Genomic DNA, 15,143 nt, shown 5'->3' on the forward strand with positions numbered 1-15,143 from the left:
AGAACAGACATACAAGAGAACAAGTTATTAAATAGTAATAAAATGAGCTACGTATTTAACAAATTTGGTTAAAATTGTTCCAGGCGTACCTGAATTACGCTTTTATATCACCCCTCTTCACCCCCACCTTCACCTGTAGATGTGCTAGGCGTTCTTATCGCTACACTAATTTTTTCCAGGTTATAAGTGATATGTCCCCCCATGAACCATGGACCTTGCCGTTGGTGGGGAGGCTTGCGTGCCTCAACGACACAGATAACCCTACCGTAGGTGCAACCACAACGGAGGGGTATCTGTTGAGAGGCCAGACAAACGTGTGGTTCCTGATGAGAGGCCTTTTCAGTAGTTACAGGGGCAACAGTCTGGATGATTGACTGTAACACTAAACAAAACGGCCTTGCCGTGCTGGTACTGCGAACGGCTGAAAGCAAGGGGAAACTACAACCGTAATTTTTTTCCGAGGGCATGCAGCTTTACTGTATGGTTAAATGATGATGGCGTCCTCTTGGGTAAAATATTCCGGAGGTAAAATAGTCCCCTATTTGGATCTCCGGGCGGGGACTTCTCAGGAGGACGTCGTTATCAGGAGAAAGAAAACTGGCGTTCTACAGATCGGAGCGTGGAATGTCAGATCCCTTCATCGGGCAGGTAGGTTAGAAAATTTAAATAGGGAAATGGATAGGTTAAAGTTAGATATAGTGGGAATTAGTGAAATTCGGTGGCAGCAGAAACAAGACTTCTCGTCAGGTGAATACAGGGTTATAAATACAAAATCAAATACGGGTAATGCAGGAGTAGGTTTAATAATGAATAAAAAAATAGGAGTACGGGTAAGCTACTACAAACAGCATAGTGAACGCATTATTGTGGCCAAGATAGACAGGAAGCCCACGCCTACTACAGTAGTACAAGTTTATATGTCAACTAGCTCTGCAGATGATGAAGAAATTGATGAAATTTATAATGAGATAATAGAAATTATTCAGGTAGTGAAGGGAGACGAAAATTTAGTAGTCATGGGTGACTGGAATCCGACAGTAGGAAAAGGAAGAGAAGGAAACGTAGTAGGCGAATATGGATTTGGGCTAAGAAATGAAAGAGGAAGCCGCCTGGTAGAATTTTGCACAGAGCATAACTTAATCTACATCTTCATCTACATCTACATTTATACTCCGCAAGCCACCCAACGGTGTGTGGCGGAGGGCACTTTATACTGCCACTGTCATTACCTCCCTTTCCTGTTCTAGTCGCGTATGGTTCGCGGGAAGAACGACTGTCTGAAAGCCTCCGTGCGCGCTCTAATCTCTCTAATTTTACATTCGTGATCTCCTCGGGAGGTATAAGTAGGGGGAAGCAATATATTCGATACCTCATCCAGAAACGCACTCTCTCGAAACCTGGCGAGCAAGCTACACCGCGATGCAGAGCGCCTCTCTTGCAGAGTCTGCCACTTGAGTTTATTAAACATCTCCGTAACGCTATCACGGTTACCAAATAACCCTGTGACGAAACGCGCCGCTCTTCTTTGGACCTTCTCTATCTCCTCCGTCAAACCGATCTGGTACGGATCCCACACTGATGAGCAATACTAAAGTATAGGTCGAACGAGAGTTTTGTAAGCCACCTCCTTTGTTGATGGACTACATTTTCTAAGCACTCTCCCAATGAATCTCAACCTGGTACCCGCCTTACCAACAATTAATTTTATATGATCATTCCACTTCAAATCGTTCCGCACGCATACTCCCAGATATTTTACACAAGTAACTGCTACCAGAGTTTGTCCGCTATCATATAATCATACAATAAAGGATCCTTCTTTCTATGTATTCGCAATACATTACATTTGTCTATCTTAAGGGACAGTTGCCACTCCCTGCACCAAGTGCCTATCCGCTGCAGATCTTCCTGCATTTTGCTACAGTTTTCTAATGCTGCAACTTCTCTGTATACTACAGCATCATCCGCGAAAAGCCGCATGGAACTTCCGACACTATCTACTAGGTCATTTATATATATTGTGAAAAGCAATGGTCCCATAACACTCCCCTGTGGCACGCCAGAGGTTACTTTAACGTCTGTAGACGTCTCTACATTGATAACAACATGCTGTGTTCTGTTTGCTAAAAACTCTTCACCACAGCCACACAGCTGGTCTGATATTCCGTAGGCTCTTACTTTGTTTATCAGGCGACAGTGCGGAACTGTATCGAAAGCCTTTCGGAAGTCAAGAAAAATAGCATCTACCTGGGAGCCTGTATCTAATATTTTCTGGGTCTCATGAACAAATAAAGCGAGTTGGGTCTCACACGATCGCTGTTTCCGGAATCCATGTTGATTCCTACATAGTAGATTCTGGGTTTCCAAAAACGACTTGATACTCGAGCAAAAAACATGTTCTAAAATTCTACAACAGATCGACGTCAGAGATATAGGTCCATAGTTTTGCGCATCTGCTCGACGACCCTTCTTGAAGACTGGGACTACCTGTGCTCTTTTCCAATCATTTGGAACCCTCCGTTCCTCTAGAGACTTGCGGTACACGGCTGTTAGAAGGGGGGCAAGTTCTTTCGCGTACTCTGTGTAGAATCGAATTGGTATCCCGTCAGGTCCAGTGGACTTTCCTCTATTGAGTGATTCCAGTTGCTTTTCTATTCCTTGGACACTTATTTCGATGTCAGCCATTTTTTCGTTTGTGCGAGGATTTAGAGAAGTAACTGCAGTGCGGTCTTCCTCTGTGAAACAGCTTTGGAAAAAGGTGTTTAGTATTTCAGCTTTACGCGTGTCATCCTCTGTTTCATTGCCATCACCATCCCAGAGTGTCTGGATATGCTGTTTCGAGCCACTTACTGATTTAACGTAAGACCAGAACTTCCTAGGATTTTCTGTCAAATCGGTACATAGAATTTTACTTTCGAATTCACTGAACGCTTCACGCATAGCCCTCCTTACGCTAACTTTGACATCGTTTAGCTTCTGTTTGTCTGAGAGGTTTTGGCTGCGTTTAAACTTGGAGTGAAGCTCTCTTTGCTTTCGCAGTAGTTTCCTAACTTTGTTGCTGTACCACGGTGGGTTTTTCCTGTCCCTCACAGTTTTACTCGGCACGTACCTGTCTAAAACGCATTTTACGATTGCCTTGAACTTTTTCCATAAACACTCAACATTGTCAGTGTCGGAACAGAAATTTTCGTTTTGATCTGTTAGGTAGTCTGAAATCTGCCTTCTATTACTCTTGCTAAACAGATAAACCTTCCTCCCTTTTTTTATATTTCTATTAACTCCCATATTCAGGGATGCTGCAACGGCCTTATGATCACTGATTCCCTGTTCTGCACTTAAAGAGTCGAAGAGTTCGGGTCTGTTTGTTATCAGTAGGTCCAAGATGTTATCTCCACGAGTCGGTTCTCTGTTTAATTGCTCGAGGTAATTTTCGGATAGTGCACTCAGTATAATGTCACTCGATGCTCTGTCCCTACCAACCGTCCTAAACATCTGAGTGTCCCAATCTATATCTGGTAAATTGAAATCTCCACCTAAGACTATAACATGCTGAGAAAATTTATGTGAAATGTATTCCAAATTTTCTCTCAGTTGTTCTGCCACTAATGCTCCTGAGTCGGGAGGTCGGTAAAAGGAGCCAATTATTAACCTAGCTCGGTTGTTGAGTGTAACCTCCACCCATAATAATTCACAGGAACTATCCACTTCTACTTCACTACAGGATAAACTACTGCTAACAGCGACGAACACTCCACCATCGGTTGCATGCAGTCTATCCTTTCTAAACACCGTCTGTACCTTTGTAAAAATTTCGGCAGAATTTATCTCTGGCTTAAGCCAGCTTTCTGTACTTATAACGATTTCAGCTTCGGTGCTTTCTATGAGCGCTTGAAGTTCCGGTACTTCACCAACGCAGCTTCGACAGTTGACAATTACAATACCGATTGCTGCTAACACTTGGTTTAAGAATCATGAAAGAAGGTTGTATACATGGAATAACCCTGGAGATACTAGAAGGTTTCAGATAGATTATATAATGGTAAGACAGAGATTTAGGAACCAGGTTATAAACTGTAAGGCATTTCCAGGGACAGATGTGGACTCCGACCACAATCTATTGGTTATGAACTGTAGATTAAAACTGAAGAAACTGCAAAAAGGTGGTAATTTAAGGAGATGGGACATGGATAAAGTGAAAGAACCAGAGGTTGTACAGAGTTTCAGGGAGAACATAAGGGAACAATTGACAGTAATGGGGGAAAGAAATACAGTAGAAGAAGAATGGGTAGCTTTGAGGAATGAAATAGTGAAGGCAGCAGAGAATCAAGTAGGTAAAAAGACGAGGGCTAGTAGAAATCCTTGGATAACAGAAGAGATACTGAATGTACCTGATGAACGGAGAAAATACAAAAATGTAGTAAGTGAAGCAGGCAAAAAGGAATACAAACGTCTCAAAAATGAGATCGACAGGAAGTGCAAAATGGCTAAGCAGGGATGGCTAGAGGACAAATGTAAGGATGTAGAGGCTTATCTCACGAGGGGTAAGATAGATACTGCCTACAGGAAAATTAAAGATATCTTTGGAGAAAAGAGAACCACTTGCATGAATATAAAAAGCCCAGATGGAAACCCAGTTGTAAGCAAAGAAGGGAAAGCTGAAAGGTGGAAGGAGTATATAGAGGGTCTAAAAAGAGGCGATGTTCTTAAGGATAATATTATGGAAATGGAAGAGGATGTAGATGAAGATGAAATAGGAGATATGGTACTGCGTGAAGAGTTTGACAGAGCACTGAAAGACCTGAGTCGAAACAAGGCCCCGGGAGTAGACAACATTCCATTAGAACTACTGACAGCCTTGGGAGAGCCAGTCCTGACAAAACTCTACCATCTGGTGAGCAAGATGTATGTGATAGGTGAAATACTCTCAGACGTCAAGAAGAATATAATAATTCCAATCCCAAAGAAAGAAAGTGTTGACAGATGTGAAAATTACCGAACTATCAGTTTAATAAGTCACAACTGCAAAATACTAACGCGACTTCTTTACAGACGAATGGAAAAACTGGTAGAAGCCGACCTTGGGGAAGATCAGTTTGGATTCCGTAGAAATGTTGGAACACGTGAGGCAATACTGACCCTACGACTTACCTTAGAAGAAAGATTAAGGAAAGGCAAACCTACGTTTCTAGCATTTGTAGACTTAGAGAAAGCTTTTGACAATGTTGACTGGAATATTCTCTTTCAAATTTTGAAGGTGGCAGGGGTAAAATACAGGGAGTGAAAGGCTATTTACAATTTGTACAGAAAGCAGATGGCAGTTATAAGAGTCGAGGGACATGAAAGGGAAGCAGTGGTTGGGAATCGAGTGAGACGGGGTTGTAGCCTCTCCCCGATGGTATTCAATCTGTATATTGAGCAAGCAGTAAAGGAGACAAAAGAAGAGTTCGGAGTAGGTATTAAAATCCATGGAGACGAAATAAAAACTTTGAGGTTCACCGATGACATTGTAATTCTGTCAGAAACAGCAAAGGACTTGGAAGAACAGTTGAACGGAATGGGCGGTGTCTTGAAAGGAGGGTATAAGATGAATATCAACAAAAGCAAAACGAGGATAATGGAATGTAATCGAATTAAGTCCGGTGATGCTGAGGGAATTAGATTAGGGAATGAGACACTTAAAGTAGTAGATGAGTTTTGCTATTTGGGGAGCATAATAAGTGATGATGGTCGAAGTAGAGAGGATATAAAATGTAGACTGGCAATGGCAAGGAAATCATTTCTGAAGAAGAGAAATTTGTTAACATCGAGTATTGATTTAAGTGTGAGGAAGTCGTTTCGGAAAGTATTTGTATGGAGTGTAGCCATGTATGGAAGTGAAACATGGATGATAAATAGTTTGGACAAGAAGAGAATAGAAACTTTCGAAATGTGGTGCTACAGAAGAGCGCTGAAGATTAGATGGGTAGATCACATAACTAGTGAGGAGGTGTTGAATAGAATTGGGGATAACAGGAGCTTGTGGTTCAACTTGACTAGAAGAAGGGATCGGTTGGTAGGACATGTTCTGAGGCATCAAGGGATCACCAATTTGGTATTGGAGGGCAGCGTGGAGGTTAAAAATCGTAGAGGGAGACCGAGAGATGAATACACTAAGCAGATTGAGACGGATGTAGGCTGCAGTAGGTACTGGGACAAGAAGAAGCTTGCACAGGATAGAGTAGCATGGAGAGCTGCATCAAACCAGTCTCAGGACTGAAGACCACAACACCAACAACAACAACATACTAAATTACAGTAGTAGTGGTCGGGTTTTACTAGCTCATCGAGAGTTAGCTTAAAATCAATTGTAAAATTTGTACAGAACAGACATACAAGAAAGCAAGTTATTAAATAGTAATAAAATGAGCTACGTATATACCAAATTTTGTTGAAATTGTTCTAGGCGACCCTGAATTACGCATGTATATCACCCCTCTTCACCCCCACCCTTAGCTGTAGATGTGCTCGGCGGTCTTATGGCTACACTAAGTTTTTTCCAGGTTATAAGTGATGCCCAGTTGGGTAGAAATTGCTTCAGGTGTTATAGAGGTGCACGTATAAATCGAATAAGGTGTGGCAGACTCATTCTGCTGCAGGTAGTTTGCGCACACTGCGGCTGTAGAGGCTGTGACGCACCCTGCTGAGCTCGGTCATCATGCAGGAACTCCATCTGGACAGGTGGCACTCTGCGCTTCCCTTCTTCATCGCCCTGTTTTCAGCTGCACCCCCTTCCCTAGCAGGAAGGCGGTTCCTACCTCACACAATTGCGCTATCACCCAGCTCTGAGCTACTTTTAAAATTTAATATCTGTAGCTTATAGGGAAGTTAGCTTAAAATCAGTTTCAAAAATTTGTACTAAACAGACAGACAAGGGAAGCGACGTAATAAAATATTGTTATAAATGAGTCTTACGACTAAGCCACCGGAGATTAAGCAGAATAACTCACAAACCTAGTCAACAGAGGCCCAGAAACGTGCTGTGGAACGTTTTCGCACTACATACGTGGGAAGCACTTCATTACTTTTAATAAAATACAAAACGTTTTGGTTTTTATCGAATAACATAAAAAGCTGCAACAGTTACGGATACATCTAAAGTGAGAAAGATACACTTCATTTAAGTGAAGAGTTCTGATATTACAGTTACATAGGTACGTTTAATTCGGAATAATGTGGCTTTCTTCACTTCCATCAGTTTTGACATCTTCAGAATGAAGAACCGCTGACGTGAAATACACCACTGGCCATTAAAGTTGCTACACCACGAAGATGACGTGCAACAGATGCGAAATTTAACCGACAAGGAGAAGATGCTGTGATATGCAAATGATTGGCTTTTCAGATCACACAAGGTTGGCGCCAGTGGCGACACCTACAACGTGCTGACATGAGGAAAGTTTCCAACCCATTTCTCATACACAAACAGCAGTTGACCGGCGTTGCCTGGTGAAACGTTGGTGTGATGCTTCTTGTAAGGAGGAGAAACGCATACCATCACGTTTCCGACTTTGATAAAGGTCGAATTGTAGCCTATCGCGATTGCGGTTTATCATATCGTGACATTGCTGCTCGCGTTGGTCGACATCCAATGACTGTTAGCAGAACATGGAATCGGTGGGTTCAGGAGGGTAATACGGAACGCCGTGCTGGATCCCAACGGCCTCGTATCACTAGCAGTTGAGATAACAGGCATCTTATCCGTATGGCTGTAACAGATCGTGCAGCTACGTCTCGATCCCTGAGTCAACAGATGGGGACGTTTGCAAGTCAACAACCATCTCCACGAACAGTTCGACGACGTTTGCAGCAGCATGGACTATCAGCTCGGAGACTATGGCTGCGGTTGCCCTTGACGCTGCATCACAGACAGGAGCGCCTGCGATGGTGTACCCAACGACGAACCTGGGTGCACGAATGGCTAAACGTCACTTTTTCGGATGAATCCAGGTTCTGTTTACAGCATCATGATGGTCGCATCCGTGTTTGACGACATCGCGGTGAACGCACATTGGAAGCGTTTATTCGTCATCGCCATGCTGGCGTATCACCCGGCGTGATGGTACGGGGTGCCATTGGTTACACGTCTCGGTCACCTCTTGTTCGCATTGACGGCACTTTGAACAGTGGACGTTACATTTCAGATGTGTTACGACCCGTGGCTCTACCCTTCATTCGATCACTGCACGACCGCATGTTGCAGGTCCAGTACGGGCCTTTCTGGATTCAGAAAATGTCCGACTGCTGCCCTGGCCAGCACATTCTCCAGATCTCTCACCAACTGAAAACGTCTGGTCAATGGTGCCCGAGCAACTGGCTCCTCACAATACGCTAGTCACTATTCTTGATAAACTGTGGTATCGTGTTGAAGCTGCATGGGCAGCTACACCTGTACACCCCGTGCAAGCTGTGTTTGACTCAATGCCCAGGCGTATCAAAGCCTTTATTACGGCCAGAGGTAGTTGTTCTGGGTAGTGATTTCTCAGGATCTATGCACCCAAATTGCGTTAAAATGTAATCACATGTCAGTACTAGTATAATATATTTGTCCAATGAATACCCGTTTATCATCTGCATTTCTTCTTGGTGTAGCAATTTTAGTGGTCAGTAGTGTATTTAACTAGACAGTAAGTATCGGTATATCACTGTGTGCAAGAGAACCTTCAACACAAGTGAAACTGGAAATCAAGAAAACAAAGTATTTTAAATAAGTGATCGAGAAGGTGGACATAATGTGCCGAGTACATCTAGACAAAGATATTGGAGAATCCTTACGATCGGAGGGCACAGATGGGCGAAAATCATAAAAATAGACGTGGAAGTAACCGTGCAACAATGAGAAGCGAAAAGACAAAGGCTGGAATACGTAACAGATATTAAGCTATGCAGAGTCTGCGCGTCGCATGGAATCAAAAGGCTTACTCACAAACACAGCGAGCCGGGAAAGTGGTTATATCTGGCAGTGATAACGATTCGTGGTCAGTCGTTAGTCAGAAAAAAACCCTCGCCGATAATGTTTAAGAGTACAAAAACCTGTTAACCTACGCTGTCACAATGACATGCAATTACCAAGTGGTGGACGACGAAATGTTCACGGTGTTGCAAAGGCTAATGGACAGCACGCGTAATGAGACAGCTGCGTATTGACCGGTAATGACAGAAGAAGAAAGCGCGTTTACAGTCTGTCTTCAATAACGAGAATGAAGTATTTTCATATCGTCCCATGCATACTTTTACTGAAGTTCCCAGAGACGTAAAATAAAAGGGGTAGCTTTTTAGGGCAACATATATTCTGACAGTCGCCAACCCTGAACACAAGAGCAAAAAGTGTTTGGCAGTTCTGTGGTAATTAGACAACCATGTGTTATCTGCAACCATTTCCTGCTGCCTCAAAAAGCACTGGTGTCGTTGGTTCCATTCCTGCCTTAGAATGTGGCGCTAAAATAGAAGTGATATCAGTTGTTTTGAATGGTGGAAGACAGCTTGAAACAGATGCCAATAAATTAAAAGCTAAGTGAAACTATTGGTGTCGCTTATAAAATGTATTCAACTACAGTAGTCTTGAAGGAGTCCTGGATTCTTAAAACACAAATATACAAAATATTTCTTTTATGTGCCGTATTCTAATACAGCAAGAGATTAACAGTTAATTTGAACATTGCAACTTGAGTCTTATGAAGGCTGATAAACAATCCCAGTGATGAAAGGACGGAATACTAGACAAACTCAACTCGTCTATGATTTGAAATCGCGAGCTTTGAAGTTGCTCAATGGTTGTCCCGTGAGAAACAAGCACGAAAACTTTGACGGACCTTTTACTGAAAGAAATAAAACGAAGATAAGAAAACCTGTATTTACACTTTATAGCCGTCGCAACGAGAAATTGGGTTTGTGAAAATAGAACCTTATTTGCGTGTTTTAAAAAAGCACGAGATGAATTCCGATACCTACGAACTCCTTTTATGTACAAGGACGGTGAGCCAAATGCACGTCCATAGAGCATACGAAGGGCTTCTTTCAATAGAGGTTCAAGTCCATTACCTCCACTTTTCTGTCTATAATGCTTCTGAAATTAACGAGCCAAACAAACAGAAAGAAAGGTTCATCTCTAGCAAGAAGCCATAAGCTTGAATATTTCTAGTATCCCAACTGCAGATTTTTCAGCGCTCATTTAACTTTAGGACTCTGTATCTCAATATGAACTTGTACCACTATTGAAATAAGCCCTTCATATGGTATGCAAAATATTGTAAACAAGAGATTTCATAAATTTACAATATTGTACGTGTGCAGACAAACTGTACACATCTAACTTACTTAGTTTTATTTTACCAGAAATACTACACCGTGGAATTTAAGAAGGTTTGGAAAGAGAACACACACCTTCTATGAGAAATTGAACAGTGTGCTATCTGATTAGAAGCAATCTACGTTCCTTTGGTTTATCTCATCGGGACTGCGATTGGACAGAAAATTTCTTGACAGGGAAGACAAAGAATTTTATCCCGGAAAGATAGTCATCTGCAGAAACTGAAGTCATACATAATGAGTTAGTGGATATAATTAATTACAATCTATCGTTAACTCCAGATGATGCAGCTATGATGAAATCGTAAGCGGTAAAAATTACTGCAATATCGAGTTAGGTCTTGACAAATTATCGACCTAAAATGTAAAATTAAAAACACGTCCAGCGCGATCAATTAGTTCATCATTTGAGTCTTCAATTAATGAATGAAGTGCTCGCTTTGTTGAAGCTAGAAGTCTACGGATACCAGTTACCTAATGCTCGACCGCACATGAGGTTGGTTTCCTCCTACACTTTGGTGAGGGAGCCTGAAGGCGGCGTAGTGAAACGTCGAAACTGGTCGCAAAAACGAAGTGCATTCGAAACATAGACGGCTGAAGTTGTTTATAATTTTACGCTTTATACTGAGCAGCCGAAGTCCCTCTACCAACCTGTACAAAGATGGGCTTACAGAAAAATGTCGACGTGGTGAAAGGACCGCCTACAAGCTCGTAATGAAGAGAAACGCAGAAGTAGGACACTTCACGAAAACTGGAAGTGCAGTATCCTTGAACTACAGGATTAATGAGTCAGTTACAGAGCGAGTCATACGATTATTTTGGAGTGCCGAGTTATGGTACCGGAAGATCTGGTTAGGTTTCATAGGTAGCATACTGGAAAAATGCTATTCGTCTATGAAAGAGATGATAGACTTCACACAAAACATTTGAACACGCAATTCTTCGATACTGCTCAAGCTCATGGAACCAAACGCAGGAATATGGGACCCACATCAAGTGGACTAACAGGGAACAAAGAGCATGTACAATGAAGGACGATGCGAATGCTCTCAGGCTTGTTTGCCTATCAGAATTTGCGTCTCGTATGGTGAAAAAACTATACTGGAAACACACTTCACTAAATCCGCCGTAAACATGCGAGAAACTGCATGGAAAAGTTTAAAAACCTTCTCACAGGACAGACAGGAATATTTTTTCAGCCCTGCAAGTTTCTATCTCGTGGAGATTGGGTAGATGAAATTAGGCAAGTAACAGCTCGTAAAAAAGCGCAGAGTTAGTCAATATTCCTATGCAGTATCTGCGAATGGCGCGCGACGAAACCTTAGTACATTTCATAATAAAAAATACCCTGTGCCGGTTACTTCGCAATGATTCATAGAGTACACATCTAGATCAATCAAATGCTACATCTTACCGAACAACACTTATCACACATCTTTAATACAAAAGCCACTGATTGCTAATTGAGATTAAAAAGAATGCCGCTTTGACTGATAATACGCTACGAAGGTCGACAGCAAACACAGAGGTGGTTTAAAAGCTATTACTTTTTAATAAGTGACCGTTGGCTTTAATTTAACTCACAACATATCTCAACAATGCGCCTTAATGTGGATCCGCGACTGAACAAATAACCAAAAAACACGGATTGTCCAAAATATACACGTTCTTTCGGGAAACTAGTATTAACTATGTTTACGGAAGATGTTGCACTAGCGACGCCCTCCGTGGTAGTACAGGTACATCTACATCTATATGATTACTCTGCAACTCACAATTAAGTGCTTGGCAGAGCGTTCATCGAACTTTTAAGGTATTTCTTTACTGTTGGACTCTCGAAAAGCGTGCGGGGAAACAGAACACTTAAATCTTTCCGTGCGAGCTCTGATTTCTCTTATTTTATTGCGATGGTAATTTCTCCCTATGTAGGTGAGCGCCAACAAAATATTTACACACTCTGAGGAGAAAGTAGGTGATTGAAATTTCATGAGAAGATCCTGCCACAACGAAAAACGCCTTCGTGTAATGACTGCCACCCTAATTCGCGTATCAATCCGTCGCATACTCTCTCCTGTTTCGCGATACAGTACAAAACGAGCTGCTCTTCTTCGAACTTCTTCGATGTCGACCGTCAATCCTGTCTGATGTGGATCTCCCACACACAATGCTCCAGAAGAGGGCGGACAAGCGTAGTGTAAGCAGTCTCTTTAGTATACCTGTTGCGCTTTCTAAATGTTCTGCAGATAAAACGGTATTTGGCTCGCCTCTCCCACAACACTGTCTTTGTGATCGTTACAATTTAAGTTACGCGTAATTGTAATCCCTAATCATTTAGTAACTTTACAGTCTTTAGGTTTGTGTGTTTTATTGTGTAACCAAAATTTAGGAGATTTCTTTTGGTATTTATGTGGATGACTTCACACTTTTCACTATTTGGAGTCAACTGACACTTTTCCCACGATGCTGATTTCTTGTTTAAATCATTTTGAAATTGGTTTTGATTACCTGTTGACTTCACAAGACGGTCAGTAACAGCATTATCTGCAAATAATCTATGAGGGGTGCTCAGAACGTCTCCTAAATCTCTTATGTAGATCAGGAACAGCAGAGGGCTTACAGCACTCCGATGGGGAACGCCAGACATCACTTCTGTCTTACTAGATAACTTGCTGTCAGTTAGTACGGATTGCGAGTCTTTCGACAGGAAACCACGAATTCAGTCACACATCTGAGACGATGCTCCACAGGCACGAAATTTGACTAAAAGTCGGTTATGAGGAACAGTGTCAAAAGCCTTCTGGTTCAAATGGCTCTGAGCACTATGGGACTTAACATCTGAGGTCATCAGTCCCCTAGAACTTAGAACAACTTAAACCTAACTAACCTAAGGACATCACACACATCCATGCCCGAGGCAGGATTCGAACCTGCGACCGTAGCGAAAAGCCTTCTGGCAAGCACTAAGTATCTGGAGATCTGTGTGGTGTAGCCGAAATAAGATTTATACGCAAACCTTCCATGCCAATCTATCCAGTAGTGAAAACGTATCAAAAATTCGGCAGGGGAGTTTAATTTATAATGTGTATAATTGTCACATATGAAAGCATTACTTACTCATTACCCACCGGAAACTGACAAGTTATTTATGAAATCACACTTAAAACACATTGTATTCCCTATCACTTGCTTCCAGTTCATCTTTGGGGAATAATCGTTCTTTTTTCTCTGTTTCCATGTATCATTCACTTTTTTTTTCGTCACGATGGTTGTCATATTCCTGAAAATCAAAACATTTGTACGGCCAGATGAATTTTGACCTGTATACGCTAATAGCAGACCTGCACACTTAATTACCTCTGTGTGCCTGATAACTGATTTCTCAATCACCTTGTGTTCGCTCTCTCTCTCTCTTTCTGTCTCCCTCTCTCTCTCTTTCTACCGAACACACGTTGCCCACTATATTCGCATCATCTAGCTGCTCACGTCTCACCTCACAGGTATCGCTATTTAACCACCCTCGCATGTTTTCATCACCTACGTCTTCAGAAGCAGAAATTAACAAAATTGTTGAGGCTTTCATGACCACATGTTGAAGTATTACTTTACCGTTGGCTTTCGTCCGGACATCTTCGGCCGACGTTTGTTTAGTGATTTTTTTCTAACGTTTCGCCACCACGAGTGGCTAGCATTGTGAAGAGACTCAGCCTCCTTTTCTATCGGCCTTGGTGGCAACTGCTAAAGTGCGAGACTGGAGACCGTGAGGTCCCGAGATCGATTCCCGCTCAGAGACCAGAATTTTGCAGTCTCCGCCTCTCAATGACGTGAATACATTCCCAAACGACACGTGGTTCACATTCCACGTTAAGGTAAAGGTCGCCTTTCCCCGGTTAAGGGCGCACAATTCGCACAAGTGGCGCCCAATAGGAAGAACTCGCAAAGAGGAGGCTGCGCATCTCTCTCGTGGGAATGCCAGGCAGTCATGCCATACCAATTTACTTCACTTTACCCTCCGTTGCTGTTGGCCACCAACGTCAAAAGGCAGCAAGTCAAGTAGAAATTAGTATGTATACCAATTACACAGTTCTTCAGTATATTATTAAAAAATGTAGCTGAACAACCTGCAAATAGTACAATCCGCGTTTGAAATTGGGAGTGTTCTGCACCTCAAACACGGATTTCCGAAATACGACGAACATCTCCAGAACAACGGCATGTCAAATACCGGTGGGTTTGACTGAGAGTGCAATTCGAAGGTCTGACTCCCTCTTCACTTGCCACCAAATGAACAAGTGGGCTTAAAGTGGCTATTTGGCAATCGGTAAACTCTCTCGAAAACTCACTCACTTTTTGAAATAAACTCTCGTGTCACAATGAGCGCCTGCTGGAAGCACCGGACGGCAACCCGCGCAGCACCACCATTGATCCCGGCCGGTGCGCTGATTTGTCGTTTCTTCTCGGAGCTGGATGCTGGCGCCGGCGCGGCTGGCTGCGTTCCCCTGTGAGGTTCGTGAGCGTCGCTGTCCGCTGTGAGACTGAAGGCCTGCGGTCGCAGCTATCGCTTTGGTTCCGGCGGCGGCGACTGCGGCTGTGGCCGCGCGCGGCGCCACCGTCGCCCGGCCAGCCACTTGCCCCGGCCGGTTGCCACGGAGCGCGCAGTTGCGGCTGGGACACGGAAGGAAGCGGTCGGTGTGGGCGCACCGGCTCTGGTCCGGTTGCGCCGTCGTCGACATTTACGCGACTACTGCGACAAAGTCCACCTCCGGATCGGACTCGTGTACTAACTAGTCTCTAGTAGATCG

General features: G+C 43.0%; 1 protein-coding gene across 1 annotated transcript in view; it reads right to left on the minus strand.

Moving 5' to 3' along the window:
* The window catches only part of LOC126419398 (calcium release-activated calcium channel protein 1-like), a 134,307-nt gene extending 119,445 nt beyond the window's left edge, over positions 1-14,862 (minus strand). Inside the window, exon 1 of the mRNA XM_050086586.1 lies at positions 14,689-14,862. The gene's annotated coding sequence lies outside the window, so the exon portion shown is untranslated. The remainder of the gene's footprint in view (positions 1-14,688) is intronic.
* Between the last annotated feature and the right edge of the window lie 281 nt (positions 14,863-15,143).

Source organism: Schistocerca serialis, chromosome 9, assembly GCF_023864345.2.
Source record: "Schistocerca serialis cubense isolate TAMUIC-IGC-003099 chromosome 9, iqSchSeri2.2, whole genome shotgun sequence".
Classification (NCBI taxonomy): Eukaryota; Metazoa; Arthropoda; class Insecta; order Orthoptera; family Acrididae; genus Schistocerca; species Schistocerca serialis.